Source organism: Megascapheus bottae, chromosome X, assembly GCF_031878675.1.
Source record: "Megascapheus bottae isolate mThoBot1 chromosome X, mThoBot2.hap1, whole genome shotgun sequence".
Lineage (NCBI taxonomy): Eukaryota > Metazoa > Chordata > Mammalia > Rodentia > Geomyidae > Megascapheus > Megascapheus bottae.
In genome coordinates this window covers 29,007,692-29,024,878 of record NC_143547.1, presented here as the reverse complement: position 1 = coordinate 29,024,878, position 17,187 = coordinate 29,007,692, and positions in this window count along the sequence as shown.

Below are 17,187 nucleotides of genomic sequence, written 5' to 3'. Positions count from 1 at the left end.
CTCTACCACTTGAGCCTCAGCACCACTTCCAGCTTTTTTTCTATGTATGTGGTACCGAGGAATTGAACCCGGGTCTTCATGCATGCTAGGCAAGCACTTTAACCACTAGGCCAAACTCCCAGCCCATTCTCCAAATCTTAACCTTTTGAGTAGATAGGATTATAGGTGTGAACTCTCTCTCTCTCTCTCTCTCTCTCTCTCTCTCTCTCTCTCTCTCTCTCTCTCTCTCCTTCCTCTCTCCCTCCATCTTCCCCCCATCTCTATTCAAGAATACTTTATTATAAATATTTCCATGATTTTTAATGCAGGTCCTAGGGCTTGTACTCAGGGCCTGGGCATTGTCCTTGAGCTTTCTCAAGGTTAATGCTATACCACTTGATCCACAGCACTACTTCTGGCTTTTGCTGTGTATGTGTTACTGAGGAATAGAACCCAGGGTTTTGGTTTTGTGCATGCTAGGCAAGCACTCTACCACTAGGCCACATTCCCAACCCTCCAGAATTATTATCTATTCACGATAAGCTTATTATTTTATTATGTATTTCATTTCTCACTTTCCAGCCCACAAAATACACTGTAAATTAGATCAAGGAAAAAAATCTAGGGCCTGGAGTTTGGCCTAGTGGTAGAGTTCTTGCCTACCATGCATGAAGACTCAGGTTCGAGTCCTCGGTACCACATACATAGAAAAAACCAGAAATGATGCTGTGGCTCAAGTCTTGAGAAAGCTCAAGTACAGTGCTCAGGCTCTGAGTTCAAGCCCCAGAACTGGCAAAAAAATAGCATATCAAACTGTAGCACTATTCCACAGATACCTTTGATATAAAGCTCAGTCATTGTTTATTAAATGTGGTGTCTTGGCTGAGGCAGGAGTGGGCATTTATATGCCCAAGAGGAGGTGACCCTTTCCTATCAACTCCTGTCTGCCAGGGAAGAGGCTCTGGTGGAGGTGGTGGAGAGGGAATATCTCTGCTGCTGCTGCTGCTTCTCCTGCTGCAGAGCAGGCATTGTGGGAGGAGGGGAGAAGACCCTTGCTTTCTCACTTTTTCAATGACACACTTAAAAATGGTTAAGATGGAGTGGTGCCATGGCTCAAGTGGTAGAGCACGAGCCTTGAGCTGAAGACCTCAGGAACAGCATCCAGGACCATAGTTCAAGCCGCAATACCGACAAAAAAAAATGGTTAAGATGAGGGCCTGGGTCCATGTGGTTAGAACTGCACCCATAATTGACTAACAATTGTGAGGCCTTGCATTTGAATCTCAACACTGCTAGAAAAATTAATCAAGATGGAACATTTTATGTATGCATTTTATCACAATTTTTTGATGTTTTCTTATTTATTTACTTTTTGTTTGGTGTTGGGACTTGAATGCATGGCTTGGGCATTCATCCTTAAGTTTTTTTTTTCTTGTTGTTGTTGTTGTTGTTAACAGTGGGGCTTGAATGCAGGGCCTAGCTGTCGTACCTGAGCTCTTCTTGTTCAAGGCTAGTACTCTACCACTTTGAGCCACCGCACACACATTGTACTAGAACAATGGAGTATAAAACAATTCAGCTGGGTGCGGTGTCTCATGGCTAGAATCTTAGCTACTCAGGAGGCTGAGATCTGAGGATTATGGTTCAAAGCCTGCCCAGGTAGTAAAGACCTTGACTTTTATCTCCAATTAACTACTAGAAAACTGGAAGTGTTGATGTAGCTCAAGGGGTAGGGCGGTCGCCTTGAGCTGAAGAACTCAGGGGCAATGCCCAGGCCCAGAGTTCAAGCCCCATGACTGACAAAAAAATAAAAAACAAACAAACAAAAAAAAACCAATTTAGTAAGAAGCATCTGTAGATCTGTAGATCTGTCATGATGAAATTCTGGAAATGCCCTGAGATTCTGAGTAAAATTAGTGACACTTTTACTTCCAATTCTCCTTTTTTTTATCCTCCTGGCAGGATGGGATTTTAAGCCAGGGCTTGACTCTACTATTCAAGCAATGTTCCCAGCCCCCAGTTCTTTTTTAGGCAGGATAATATAATAAAGTGATATCTTTTTAGCTTATCTTTTAAGCATTAAGGGTGAAATTTTTTTTTTTGCCAATACAAAGGAAGAGGAGGTGCTGGTGGCTCACATCTGTAATCCTAGCTGCCCTGGAGGCTGAGATCTGAGGATTATGGTTCCAAGCCAGACTAAGCAGGAAAGTCAGTAAGATTCTTAGCTCCAATTAACCACCACAAAACCTTAAGTGAAGCTGTGGATCAAAAGAATAGAGTGCTAGCTTTGAGCAAAAGAGCTCAGAGACAGCACTCAGGACCTGAATTTAAGCCCCATAACTGACCCCCCCCAAAGAAAAGCCAGAAATGACACTGTGTATCAAAGTAGTAAAACACTACTAGCCTGAGTGCTCTGGCCCTAAATTCATGCCCCAGAACTGACACCAAACAACAACAACAAAAATGCCAGAATTTGGGGCCAGGAATTCGGCCTAATGATAGGGTACTTGCCTAGCATGCATGAAGACCTGTATTCGATTCATCAGTACCACATACATAGAAAAGCTGGAAGTGGTGCCGTGGCTCAAGTGATTGAATAATAGCCTTGAGGAAAGCCAAAGGACAGTACTCAGTCCCTGAGTTCAGTCCCAAGGACTGGCACACACACAAAAAATTAACCACCAGAAAGCCAGAAACGGAGATGTGGCTTAAGTGGTAGAGTACCAGATTTGAGCAACAAAGGCTAAATGAGAGTGTGAGATGCTAGGCACTGGTAGCTCACTCCTGTTATCCTCGCTACTCAGGAGCGTGAGATTTGAGGGTCCCAGTTCAAAGCCAGAGTGGGCAATAAAGTTTGTGAGACTCTTATCTCCAATTAACCATCAGAAAACCAGAAGTGGAGCTGAGGCTTAAAGTTGTAGAGGACTAGCCTTGGACAAAAGTGCTCAGGAACAGGTTGAAGGCCCTGAATTTAAGCACTTTGACAAAAAAGGAGCATGAGGCCCCGAGTCCAAGCCCTAGGACACACACACACACACACACACACACACACACACACACACGCGCGCGCGATCATATGTAGTGAGATCATACAGATATTGCCAGCTCGAATTCTGGGTAGGGTTTTTCTTTTTAATTTAACCTCTTCTGTAAATTGTATCTGCATTTCATTTCTTTTACACCAAACCACAAGTGCTCAAGGATGCAGAGGATGATAAAGTTAAAATACTTCAGAGGGGCACTAGTGGCTCCCATCTGTAATCCTAGCTACTCAGGAGGCTGAGATCTGAGGAACCCAGTTCAAAGCCATCCTGGGCACTAACGTCTGTGAGACTCTTATCTCCAACTAACCACCAGGAAACTGGAAGTGGCATTGTGGCTCAAGTGGCAGAGTGCTAGCCTTGAGCTGAAGAGCTCAGGGACAGTGCCCAGGCCCAGAGTTCATACCCCAGGCCTGACCAAAAAGAAAAAGCCAGTCTCATGAAAGTCCATGAGACTCATCTCCAATTAACCAACAGAAAACCAGAAGTGATGCTGTGGCTCAAAGTGGTAGAGCGCTGGCCCTGAGCTCTACGGTTCTAGGCTAGCCCCATGATCGACCAAAAAAAGAAACATCTCAGATTCCCACTTGTTTTATCCCACTGTATGGGGGACTTAGCACCACTTTACATTGGTGACTTACTAGGACGTTACAGCACTGAGTGTATAGTTGTACTCAAAACTATGGCTTACTGGTTTGGGAGTGTGGCCCAGTGGTAGGATGCTCACCTAGAAAGCTGGAACCACAGACACAGAAAAAGCCAGAAGTGACGCTGTGGCTCAAGTGGCAGAGTGCTAGCTTTGAGTAAAAAATGTCCAAGGACGGTGCCCAGGCCCGAAGTTCAAGCCCCAGGACTGGCAAAACAATGACAACAACAACAACTACGGCTTGCTACAGCAAGACAATATTTGATAGATTCCTGAAGACAAGTAGTGGGGAGGGGGAAAGCAGCGGCGCAGGGGTGCGGTTTGAGGATATATTCCCTCGCATGAAACTCTATTAGAATTCTCTTTCCTCCAAGCAAAGGCCTGCAGCTGCTCCTGTGTGAAGCTGTTGCTGTAGACCTAAGCCCATTAGCAATTCAGTGCCCAATGGTAGTTTCCAAGGTACATTCTGCTTAGTGCTTGTCGTAATTCCTTGCTGATGTTCAGCATAAACCATGGTTCACAGAAAGTTTAGCATACTAAACTATCCCATCAATTAAAGGATGCTTTCAGCTGCTAGTCAGAGTCCAAGATTTCAACAGATAACAATCTTGAGAACACTGTGTCCACCCCTTGGCTAAGGTATCTTTTGGGGGGATGGTTTCTGCTTATGGTGCCCTGACTGGCCCCAAATTGGCTCAAGAGATCCTCCTGCCTTGCTCAATCTTCTGAGTAACTGTGACAATAAGACAATACACCACCAGGTCCAGAAGGCCACACCATCTTTATCTCTGTCTCCCTCTCCCTCTCTTTCTCCCCCACCCTCCAGTACTGGGAAATGAACTCAGGGCCTTACACATGCTAGACAAGCAATTTATCACTTCAGCCACACCTCTAGTCCTTTTGTTTTTCAGGTAGGGTCTGAAGATATTGCCCAGGCCAGCCTTGAACCACAATCTTCCTGCTTCATCTTCTGAGTAGCTCAGATTATAGATATGTACTTCCATGTTCAGCTCCCCAAAGCATCTATAACCGATCCAGCAGCAACATTCAATTAGCTTGTAATACTGATCTCAGTTATTACCTCAAAGGATCCTAGTTTTAGTCAGTTGAAACAAATCCCATTAATCATAGAAGTCTATCTTAGAAAGCTAGGAGGGGACTGCTCAAATTTTTTTGCCAGTCCTGAGGCTTGAACTCAAGGCTGAAGCACTGTCACTGAGGTTCTTTTTCTCAAAGTTAGCACTCCACCTTTTGAGCAACAGTGCCACTCCCAGTTTTTCTGTTTATATGGCACTGAGGACTTGAACCCAGGGCTCATGCATGCTAGGTAAGCACTCTACCACTAAGACATGTTCCCTTCTGTCCCTTCAAGACTAGTGCCTACCACTTGAGCCACATCTCTACTTTCAGTTTTTTGCTTGTTAATTGGACATTAGAATCTCTTATATTTGCCTCCCTAGGCTGGTTTTGAACCCCAGTCTTTAATTCTCTGCCTCCTAAGTAGCGAGGATTACAGGTGTGAGCCACTGCACCTAATTTACTAATCTCTTTTCAGCCTAGCAGGCAACATTAATTCAGGCTCCATAAAACCCTGGCCAGTTAGGTGAGGATGACCTGGATGTCTTTCAGGGCTAGAGCAGGTTCAACAGAGACAGATGAGTATGCAAGCACAATCTCAGAGGGCTCCCATTACACCTCTGGAAATGTGTTTACAGCTGTCAGGGTACCTCTAGTACAACATTTCATTCAGTCCAATCTAAATATTTCAGGTTAGTGTTTGGTCCCAGAAGGACCTGAAGATGATCAAGTTCCATCAGGTGGCTTTCCCATGACCTCAATTCATCCGTTCCACGGTTATGAGTAGCACTGGGTGGCATCTGTGTGCCAACTAGAGTAGAGTGTGTCATAGTCTGCATTGGCAGGAATAATGAGAGGCAAAGTACTCACAGCAGATAGGAAATGAAGCTTGGGGTGTTTTTCTACTGGAAGAAGGGTGGGCTTCCAGAAGTAGTTCTGAAAGAATAGTATATCACTGACCTTTCCACTGCAGGAACCTCCCTGGGTTTTCCTTTTTCTCCATTATTGCAAAAGCAACATTTCTCATATGGGTCATCACAACTTCATGTTTCCCAATCATTTTACTTGTTCCCACCTTGACCTGGAAGGGTTACAGGCAAAAAGACAAGAATTCCTTTCCCAGCATTTTTATTCAATTTTATGTATCATATTCAGGAACTAGTAAGGAAGAATCTCACACTTCTGAATGTTTTCAAAATGAGTTTCCATAACCATCCATTCCTTTGGTCCTGATCATTTACCCAGTGAACAGCCTGGGGATGGGGGATTTAGCAGGGTGCTGGTGGCTCATATCTGTAATCCTAGCTACTCAAGAGACTGAGATCTAAGAATTAAAGTTTGAAACTTGCCAGGGCAGGAAAGCCGTTAAGATTCTTATCTCCTATAAACTTCCAAAAGTTGGAAGTGGGCCAGTGACTCAAGTAATAAAGCACTAGCCTTGAGCAAAATGCTTAGAGGCATTACACTGAGTTCAAGTCTGAACTGTCTCACGTGTGTACACACGCACACAAACACACATTTAGACCTTTGTTGGGGATGACCAAACTGCCTTAGTAAGATGTATCCATAAGGAGGGAGATAAAAGGGTAATCAGGCTATCAGCCCTTAGTGCAAACTGCAAGGAATCAATCCAGAAAGCCAAACTTGTCAACAAAAGGACATCTCCAAGAGGGAAGCCTTGAGCCAGCTATGTGGAGAGTATACAGAAGAGGGCACCCTCCTTGTGGTGGGGCCCCTTCCTCAACCCACAGCTTTCACAGGGTATCACAAGTTTGGAATGCATTTAATCTCTGTAGCAGGAATCCAGTCATTGAACCTCGCAATTTTCGGATGGTCTCTGGGGAACACGCCCTTCATTTCCAGTCAGCATCTGTAACCCAGACAGTCCTGTCACCATCCATATTTTGTCATTTATGGCCCCACAAAGTCTGTCTAAAACTGAGTACTTTTCTTTGAGATGACCTTTCACTTCCCAGGTTACAGCTGGCAGGAAACCAGGCAGCTCATGTTACAGCTGCAGGGCTGGGACAGACTGTAGAACTGTGAATCTGCAAGTTTTTAAAAAGCCAGTGGCCTTTTTTTCATTAGCAAAAAAGCAAAGTAAAAAAGAACCAGACAGCCATGTCCCAAATTCAAGTAGCACCCCCCCACCTCTCTCTCTCTCTCTCTCTCTCTCTCTCTCTCTCTCTCTCTCTCTCTCTCTCTCTGTGTGTGTGTGTGTGTGTGTGTGTGTAGGTGCTTGGGTACTTGAACTCAGGGCCTGGGCACTGGCCATTAAAGGCTTTTTCACTCAAGGCTGCCATTCTACCACTGAGCCATATATCTACTTCCAGCTTTTTGCTGGTTAATTAAGATAAAAATCACAGATTTGCCTGAGCTGACTTCAAACCTTTATCCTCAGATATCTGCTCCAAAGTAGCTAAGATTACAGGAGGGAGCCACCAGCACCAGGTTTAATCTAGGCTTCTCTAAAAATCACTTCTTGTCATTTTAAGAGACCAAAAAGATCTACTCAAAATAGAAGCACCACCAGGCTGGAAGACCATCTGTCCTGGCTCCAGCATTTATAACTGTTGGTCAAGACTCCAAAAATGTATTTTGACTTAGAGATTGCCTCTCTTTTCATCTTGTTACCCTTTTTCTAGAGGCTTCCAGAGACCAAAAATAATCATTAGTCAAGGAGACTTGTGTTTTCTGTTCTCAAAGAATTCAAATTGCAATTCTCCCATATATAGTAAAAAGTAAGGGCACTCTGACTCACTGATGCAGCTTTTTTTTCTTTACAACTTTTCCTGACAGAATGACCCATCTTATATTGATGAAAAATGATGCATATAACATCTTTTTGTGTGTGTGGCGGTCGTAGGGCTTGAACTTTGGGCCTGGGCACTATCCCTGAGCTCTGCAGTTCAAGGCTACCCCCCTATCTCTTGAGCCACAGCACCACTTCCGGTTTTCTGGTAGTTAACTGGAGATAAGAATCTTACTGACTTTAGTGCCTGGGCTGACTTTGAACTGGGATCCTCAGATTGCAGCCTCCTGAGTAGCTAGGAGCCAAATCACATGGCTTGCATATAACATCTTACATCCATTTATTTTTGCCAGTCTTGTGGCTTGAACTCAGGGCCTGGGCACTGTCCCTGAGCTTCTTTTTGCCCAAGGCCAGTATTCTTATACTTGAGCCACAACACCCCTTCCAGCCTTTTCTGCTTATGTAGTACTGAGAAATCAAACCCAGGGCTTCATGAATGCTAGGCAAGCACTCTACCACTTAGCCACATTCCCAGCCCTGAATTTTGTTCTCTAATAGATTCCTCAAGAGGGATTTATAAGTCCAATAGTCTTTGAGGTTTTACATATTGAAGACAGTTGTTCTAGTCCTTTAAACATTAGAAGGCAATTTTGTCTGATATAAATGCCTTAGCTCACATTTGATTTCCTGGTATATCCAGTTACTCCACCTTATTTTAGCTACTATTTTTCTAAGATTGCTATCAAATCTGATGATGATCTATATTTTTCTAATAACTGGTGAGAAACCTGGGCCCTAGGGGTTCATGCCTGTAACCCTAGCTGCTCAGGAGGTTAAGATCTGAGAGTCTATGTTCGAAGCCAGGCTTTGAGAGCCTCTTATCTCCAATTAGCCAGAAAAAAAGGTCAAAAGTGGAGGTGTGACTCAAGTAGCAGAGTAAGTCTTAAGCACAAAAGCTAAGCCAGACTACAAGACTAAGCTACAACATTGGCACCCACACATTAAAACTGATGAGAATATGACTTCTTGTTAGTTATTCTTAGTGGATATTCTCAGATACAAAATATACTCTCATACTTTTCCTTTAGGGTAATTGAGTATGAATTCAAAGCCTTAAGGCTGGGAATGTGGCTTAGTGGTAGAATGCTTGTCTAGCATGCCTGAAGCCCTGAATTTGATTCTTCAGTTCCACATAAGTAAGTAGTGATGTGGTTCAAGCAGTACAGGGGTGGCTTTGAGCAAAAGCAGCTCAGGGGCAGTACCCAGGCCCTGAGTTCAAGCCCCAGGACTGGCAAAAATAAATCCTTGTGCTTGCTAGGCAGGCTCTCTACAATTTGAACCACATACTTAGCCCTTTTCGCTTTTGTTTTTTGTTAGTCATAGGACTTGAACTCAGGGCCTGAGTGCTATCCTAAGCTCTTCGGGTCAAGGCCAGCACTCTACTACTTTGAGCCACAATGCTACTTGCTTTTGTTGTCAGTCCTGGGACTTTAATTAAGGGAAAGAGCACTGTCCTTGGGCTTTCTCAAGACTACAGCTCTACTACTTGGGCCACGGCTCCACTTCCAGCTTTTTCTATGTATGTGGTACTGAGGAATCAAACCCATGTCTTCATGCATGGTAGGCAAGCACTCTACCTCTAGGCCAAATTCCAGGCCGTGCTTTTGTTATTTTATTTTTTGTGAGACATGGAGCTTGAACTCGGCCTGGGCAGCGCTGTCTCTGAGCTCTTCAGCTCAAGGCTACCACCCTACCCTTGAGCTAAGCCCCACTTCCCATTTTCTAGAGGTTTATTGGAGACAAGAGTCTCAGGTCCTTTTGTGCCCAGGCTGGCTTTGAACCCTGATCCTTAGATCGCAGCCTACTAAGTTGTTAGGATTACAGGCATGAGCTGCCTTGCCTGGCTTGATTTTGTTATTTTTGATTAGGCCCTTGCATTTTCGATCTGGTTGGCCTGGATCATGATTGTCCTAGTTATGCTTCCTGTATAGCTGAGATGACTGACAATCATGAACCACTGCGATCAGCTCTTTAGTTAGTTGAGACAGGGGTTTTGAGAACTGTGCCCAGGCTTGCCTCAAACCATGATCCTCCCTATTTCAGCCTCCTAAGTAACTATGATCCTAGACATGAGCCACAATGTGAGCTCTCAGATATTTTTAAGTCCTTCCCCAAGATGCTAACAACATATATGTTTTCAAGTTCACTATTCTTTCAATTTGCCATGCCTACTCTGTTTTCTCATCTCTACGAAAGTTCAATTTGAGTCTTTTTTGTTTGTCTGGTGACGGTACTTGAACTTGCACTCAGAGTTTTGTGCTCTCACCAGGCCTTTTCATGACAGATTGGCACTCTACTTATTGAACCATACCTGTATATGTGGCTTTGTGCTCATTAGAGATAAGAGTCTCATAGACTTTCCTGTCCCAGGTGGCCTGGAACTTCAATTCTCAGAACTCGGTGCCTTGAGTAGCTAGTATTACAAGAATGAGCCACTGGTATCTAATATTTTTAATATTTAATCTTTACATGTTTTCTTTCCCTTTATTCCCTTTCTTTCTTTCTTTCTTTCTTTCTTTCTTTCTTTCTTTCTTTCTTTCTTTCTTTCTTTCTTTCTTTTCTTTCTTTTTGTCAGTCCTGAGGCTTGAACTCAGGGCCTGGGCACTGTCCTTGGGCTTCCTCAAGGCTAGCACTCTGCCACTTGAGCTACAGCGCCACTTCTGGCTTTTTCTGTGTCTGTGACACCAAGGAATCAAACCCAGGGCTTTGTGCATGCTAGGCGAGCACTCTACCATTAGGACACACTAGTTATGTCTTAAGGAAAGATTCCCAGAAGTTAAAATGTTCCTTTTGGTCCAATGCTGAGCATTTTCATGAGTACTGAATGTGTGTAGGTATTGGGGATGGGCTTAGCAATAGATATGATTCATTGTTCTCTCATAGATGCACGCAAAACACCTTCTGTGGCTATGACAAATGACCACAAATGAAAGTTAAAACAGTAGAACTGTATCAGAGGGCAGAAATCTGGAACTAATGGATTGGCAGATTCACTGCTGAGGGCGCCAAGGGAGACTCTGTCCCTCCTGTTTTTCATCTCCTGATGTCACCAGGCATTCCTTGGCCTGTGATTGTATCACTTTAGGGTCTACCACTGTTTTTACATGGCCTCCTCATTTTCCTTTACAAAAACATTGTCTTAGATTTAGGCCTCACTGGGTAATCCAGAATGATCTCAATTCAATATCCTTTACTTAATTAAATCTGCAAAGACTGTTTTTGTTTTTGTTTTTTTTTTAGTCTTGGCACTTGAACTCAGGGCTTGGACAATGTCCTTGGACACATTTTGCTCAAGGCTAGCACTCTGCCACTTGAGCCACAGTACCACTTCTGACTTTTCCTGTGTATGTGGTACTGAGGAATGGAACCCAGGGCTTTGTGCATCCTAGGCGAGCACTCTACCACTCGGCTATGCTCCTGGCCCAACAAAGACTCTTTTTCCAAATAAAGTCATATCATTAGTTTTGGGGGGGTAAAGCAAAGGCATAACTTGTCCCAGGGATTCAGCGGTCATGCCATTGCTCAGACAGACTCCCCAAGGACAAGAGGATTAAGGGTTGAGATTGTTTCTAAGAGTGTGACTGAAAAAGGGCAAAGATATCAATACATATCTCCAGCTAGGTTTTTTGCTAGTCCTAGGACTTAAACTCAGGGCCTGGGCACTGCCCTTGAACTTTCTTGAGGCTAGTACTCTGCCACTTGAGCCACAGCACCATTTCTGGATTTTTCTGCGTATGTAGTATTGAGGACTTGAACCCAGGGTTTTGTGCATGCTAGGCAAGCACTCTACCCCTAGGCCATACTCCTGGCTCTCTAGCCAGTTGGTTTCTTATTTGTTTGTTTGTCGTTGTTGTTGTTTGGTGCTGGTCCTGGGGACTGAATTCAGGGCCTGGGTATTGTCCCCAGGCTTTTGTGGTTAAGATTGCAGCTTTACTTCTGACTTATGGTACTTAATTGAAGAGTTTCACAGACTTTCCTGTCCAGGTTGGCTTTGAACTATGATTCTATGATCTCAGCCTGCTGAGTAGCTAGGATTACATGTGTAAGCCACCAGTACCCTATGTCTAGCAATTTTGTGAGGCAAGTCTACCACTGCCATCTGACTCATGAATGGGAATCGATCTTGGTATATTAGTTACCTGGGACTGCTATCATGAAGTATACTACCTGAATGGCTTCAAACAATAGGACTGTCCTCTCATCATTCTAAAGGCTGAAATTCAAAGTCAAGGTGTCAGCAGGGTCATGTTCTCTCTGTCTTCACACCATTTCATGGCATTCTTTTGGCTGGTAGCTGCCACATGCAGAGGCAACATAGCTACCTTCTCTTGCTACCTTCATGGTGACACATGGGCCTCTCCTGGTTATTTTTGGCAATACTAGGTATAGAACTTAGAGCCTCATATTTTCAATGGTCACCCACCTGATCCATACTGCCAGTCCCCTTTGTATGTGTGCTAGTCCTAGGACTTGAACTCAGGACCTGGATGCTGACGCTGAGGTTTCTTGCTCAAGGCTAGTGCTCTACTACTTGAGCCACAGCTCCACTTCTTTCATTTTGGTGGTTAATTGAAGATAAGAGTCTCACAGACTCACAGATATTGTCCCCAGCTATTGTGCTTCTCCCAAAGCTAGAAGCTTAGATGGAATCTCAAAAACTTCTTTTTGGCCTCAGCTGGTCTCTAACCTTGGTCCCTAAATCTCTGTCTCCTAAGTACGTGGGATTGTAGGCTTAAACTACCCTGCCTGGTGTCTCCTACTTTTTTTTTTAATTTTGGATACTGTAGATAGAACCCAAAGCTTTGTGCATACTTGATAAAGCTCTGTACCAATGAATTATACCCTCAGCCCTATAGATGCGTATTTTCAATTGGATGTGAGCTACTGTGAATTTTACCTTGCTTGGGACTGGATATTTATGTGCTGCTATAAATATTGTTATGTTGCATTCTGAGACAAGGTTAATTTATCTGAAAGCAGTTTGATCCTTTCAGATATTGCTTTTAAATCTAATTAGGCAGAGCCAGAGTAGCTTTTAGTCTGGATCTAAGTTTAGCACCCCTGCTCAAGTAAAAGCCTTTTAAGTACTCATCTGAATTCCTTGTCAGTTATGAGGCTTGCACTTTAACTATTAGAAACCATAACTATTTCCAGCCCCCTAAACTTTAAGGACTATTCAGGTCACTCTTTCTGGTGGTTCTTTGTGTAGCTCTGTGTTCTTACATGCATAAACCGAGCTAGTACTCAGCTAAAGGCTCAAGCTGAAGGCTGAATCCCCTATGTAGCTCTAAGCATTTTCCCTTTCCATATAGCTTGCTCCTCTCTGATACCCAGCACTGTAGTCTTCAACTTTTCTTGGTCTCTTGGGATCCCCTTGGCCATCTTCTTAACTCAGGGAGAGCATTTGAGTTATCTCTAGGATCCATTGTTCATCATTCTGATAGGAAAGTATCTCAACCTTCTTTCCCTTTCTTAGGAATCACTATACTTTATTATCTGATGCTCAATTTCCCTAGGAACAGGCAGGAGGAGAAATCTATGGTGCCCTTTCCTTCCCTCCTTCCTTCCTTCCTTCCTTCCTTCCTTCCTTCCTTCCTTCCTTCCTTCCTTCTTTCCTTCCTTCCTTCCTTCCTCCCTTCCTCCTGCTCTCCCCCTTCTCTTTTCCAGTCCTAGGGCTTGAACTCAGGTCCTAGGCACTGTCCTAGCACTCTGCCACTTCAGCCACAGCACCACTTCTGGCCTTTTCTGGTTATGTGGTACTGATTAATCAAACCCAGGGCTTCGTGGAATTGATCATGCTAGGAAAACACCCTACCACTAGGCCATATTTCTGGTCCTGTGGTACTTTTTTCAACATATAGTTTCAACTGGTTTTTGTTTGCTTGTTTTTTTTTTCCAGTCCTGGGCTTGAGCTCAGGGCCTGAGCACTGTCCTTGGACTTTCTCAAGGCTAGAGCTCTACCACTTGAGCCTCAGCACCACTTCCAGCTTTTTTCTATGTATGTGGTACCGGGGAATCGAACCCGGGTCTTTGGGCATGCAAGGCAAGCACTCTACCACTAGGCCAAACTCCCGGCCCCTGTTTTTTGTTTTTTGGTTTTTTTTGCCCGTCATGGGGCTTGAATTCAGGGCCTAGTCGCTGTCTCTGACCCTCTTTAAACTATTTCTGGCTTTTTCTGTACATATGGTGCTGAGGAATTGAACCCAGTGCTCCATGCCTGCTAGGCGAGCACTGTACCACTAGACCACACTCACAGCCCATTGCTTGTGTTTTTGCAGTGCTGTGGAATGGATAGTGACACTTCCGGCTTTTTGGTGGTTAATTTGAGATAAGAGTCTCAGGGATTTTAGGTCTCAGGCTGGCTTTGAACCTGGATCCTCAGATCTCAGCCTCCTGAGTAACTAGGATTACAATCATGAACCACCAGCACCCAGCTTTGGTTTTCATTTTCTTAATTCCCAAAAATCGTCTTTATTTGTATAGTTTGGGATTTTTTTTCTTCCCTTAATTTGTGTTCTCTTCAAAGTCTCCTATATGAATCAGATATTTTCCTTTTTTCTGTGTGCTGGCATTGGGTTTGAATTGGGGCTTGTACTGCGGACTTCACACTCTTGCTTGGCTTTCTCACCCAAAGCTGGTGATCTGCCTCTTGAGTTACACTTCCACTTCTGGCTTTCTCGTGGTTAAATGGAGATAAAAAGTCTCACAGACCTTACTTCCTAGGCTAGCTGGCCTTAAACTGTGATCCTCAGATCCTAGTTTCCTGAGTAGCTAGGGTTACAGGGTTGAGCTACTGGTGCCAAGCTCTTATATTTAAGGCCTGTTTTCTCTCTCTCTCTCTCTCTGTCTCTCTCTGTCTCTGTCTCTCTCTGTCTCTGTCTCTGTCTCTGTCTCTCTCTCTGTCTCTCTCTCTCTCTCTCTCTGTCTCTCTCTCTCTCTCTCTCTCTTTCTCTCTCTCTCTCTCTGCCTCTTTCTCTCTCTGCCTCTCTGTTTCTCTTTCTCTTGCTCTAGGTTTCACTCTTATCCCAAGCTCATAATCTTCTTTTCTCACCCTGCCAATTTCTCTCTTCTGTTTCTCATAAGACATCATGTGTTGTGTTAACTTAGTGTTTCTTTTCCTTTTGGTACTGTGGCTTGAACTCAGGGTTTCACTCTTGCTAGTCAGGTGCTCTACTATTTCAGCCATGATCTCAGCCTTGTTTGCCTTATTTTTCAGGAAGAGTCTCCTATTTTTGACCAGGGCAAGCCTTACAGTTGATCCTCTATTGATGGCTTCCCACATAGCTGGGATCACAGACTTAAACCACCATGCTCAGCTTTTTCATTGAGACTGGGCCTCAACTTTGCCCAAGTTGGCCTTGAATCACAGTCCTCCTAGTCTCACCTACATAGTTGGTATTATAGGCATGAACTACTTACTGCCAGTGGTTCACTATGTTTTTTAAAGTTACTTTGCTATTTTAAAATGGTTTTCTTGGTGCCAGGAGTTTGGCCTAGTGGTAGAGTGCTTGCGATGCATGCCCAAAGACCCGGGTTCAATTCCTCGGTACTACATACATAGAAAAAAACTGGAAGTGGTGCTGAGGCTCAAGTGGTAGAGCTCTAGCCTTGAGAAAGCCCAGGGACAGTGCTCAGGCCCTGAGCTGAAGCCCAGGACTGGAAAAAAATGGTTTTTCTCTTCTTGCTATTTCTTGAGATCCATAATCATTTCTGAGTTTTTCTAGTAGTTTTTATGCTATTTTTTCATGGTCTTTTATATCATTTCCTTAACATCTTACAGCTGTTCAAAATAAACTGGCTATGCTTATTTTTTGCCAGTCCTGGGCTTGAGCTCAGGGACTGAGCACTGTCCTTGAGCTTTTCTCAAGGCTAGAGCTCTACTTTGAGCCACAGTACCACTTCTGGCTTTTTCTATGTATGTGGTACTGAGGAATCAAACCTGGGTCTTCATGCATGCTAGGCAGGCACTCTATCACTAGGCCAAACTCCAGCCCCTATAATCTTGATGTGTTCTGTGAACAATTCCTTTTGGCATACTTTTATCTCTAACAACGATGTTCCACCCCTATTCTTCCATTCTTACAGCAATAATGTATAGGATTTGTGTTGTGTACTTTATTGCTTTTCTTTATATTCAATTAGATTTCTGAACTTAGGGTTCAGGGTAGCTTCTCAAATGTCAGAGCTCCCCCTTCTGTTGTATTTGCAAAATGCTAAAATTAAGAAAATTTATTTGAGTTTTCTTGGCCATGTTCTCTGAATACTTTCTCCATTTTGTTTTGGCCAGTCCTGGGGCTTGAACTCAGGGCTTGGGCACTGTCCTTGGACATATTTGTTCAAGGCTAGCGCTCGGTCACTTGAGCCACAGTGCTACTTCTGGCTTTTTTGGTGTATGTGGTACTGAGGAATCGAACCCAGGGCTTCATGCATATGAGGCAAGCACTCTACTGCTAGGCTACACTTCTGGCCCTCTCTCCTTTTTTGCCAGTTCTGAGACTTGAACTCAGGGCTGGGCACTGTCTTTGAGCTTTCTCAAGGCTAGTGGTCTGCCACTTGAGCAATAGTACCAGTTTCAGCTTTTCCTGTGTATGTAGCATCAAGGAATTAAACCTAGGGCTTCCTCCTGCTAGGCAAGCACTCTACCACTAAGCTACACTCTGAGCCTATTCTCTCCTTTTTTTGAGGTAAACTGAAAGACACCCACCCAAACAAAAATCTGTGCACTAACCCAATGTTGCTATATAGCAAAAGGAGGACTTTTCAATCATCATTGAAAAGAGTTTGAGATAGACAGTTTGGATTACCAGGAGAATGTGAAGAGAGGTAGATTCAAATGATGTGATCACAAGCCCAGGCAAGCAAGCCAGCCATCATCAGAAACTGGAAGTGGCCATGAACAGGTTCTCCCTTAAAGTTTCTGGAAAGATCATGGCCCTTCCAACACGTTGATCTTAGACTATTGGTGCTGATATTGGATTTATGCATCTACTCCTATTGTAAAAAATAACTTTCTGTTATTTTAAGCCACTAATGTGGTATATCACAGCAAAAATAGGACTAGGACACTAACAGAGTTTGGTACTAGAAGGGAGTTGTTGCTGGAATACCTCAAAATGCAGAAATGGCTTTGAAACAGGCTGATCAGATAATAAGTAGAGGCTACATGCTCGTTAAAGAAGATTATTAGAAGGGGTTCCTATTGTATTGCCCAGAACAGTTTCTGTTGGTGGAAATGTGGACATTGAAGGCACTGGCTGGTGATGAGAGATAAGAAGTGAAACATGGGAGACAAAGTCTGCCATATTAATATGTCATATGTTGAGGCCGGGGGTTTAGCCTAATGGTAGAGTGCTTGCCTAGCATGCACAAAGACCCGGGTTTCATTCCTCGGTACCACATACATAGAAATGGCGCTGTGGCTCAAGTGGTAGCCCAAAGACAGTGCCCAGGCCAAGTTCAAGCCCCATATGTTATATGTCATGACCATGAGCAGAAAGTTGATGTGAATATGACCAATAAAGGTGATCAGCACAAAACACTGGGGAACAGATATGGAAAGAGCCCTATACTATAAAAATCATCCTCCCTCCAAAAGTTCTCCACTGACTCCTCTTTGAGGCCCCTCTTGGAAT